The following is a 641-nucleotide window of genomic DNA, read 5'->3' on the forward strand; positions in this document are numbered from 1 at the left end:
TATCCGTTTTGTGCACCTTTTTATTTTCCTTGTGGTTTGGGTTAACGTTCAACAAAGTGCATTGATGAGCCACTTCATTACACAGTAAGGGGGAGAGAGAATAAACAGGAAGAGTGAGCATGATAGATGGAAAGTGGTCTTTATAGGCAGGTGGTCTTTATGTACAGGTTCCTTAAGTTAATGTTTCAATGAGAAATTGTTTTCAAAGGAAACCAAAAAAAGTGGTCTTTGAAGACAGCTGGTCTTTCTATACAGCCGGTCACTAAAGCAGATTTGACTGTAGTATAATTGATAGGCACTGATAGTGTGATAGATACAGTCCAACCTGTCTTAGTGGCCACCTCTCTCTAAAGACCACCTGGCTATTATGTCTCCCTTGTCTCCCTTGAGAAAGAAACATGTGTATTAGAACCTGTGTAGAAAGGCCACCTCTCTACAGTGGCCACTTTTTCCTGTTTTCCTTGAGTGGCCCTTATAGACAGGTTTGGCTGTAGCACCGGGTAAGTCAGTATAACAGATATATAGTAAAACCGTGTGATAGATCTATGGCAAGGGGAATTTATGAAAGATAGACGGAAAGAGAGAGTGCATATCATGGATAGAGAGCAAGAGAGAGTTTGATAGACAGATAGTAAGGAAAA

Source organism: Strongylocentrotus purpuratus, unplaced genomic scaffold (assembly GCF_000002235.5).
Source record: "Strongylocentrotus purpuratus isolate Spur 01 unplaced genomic scaffold, Spur_5.0 spur5_contig_833, whole genome shotgun sequence".
NCBI classification, from domain to species: domain Eukaryota; kingdom Metazoa; phylum Echinodermata; class Echinoidea; order Camarodonta; family Strongylocentrotidae; genus Strongylocentrotus; species Strongylocentrotus purpuratus.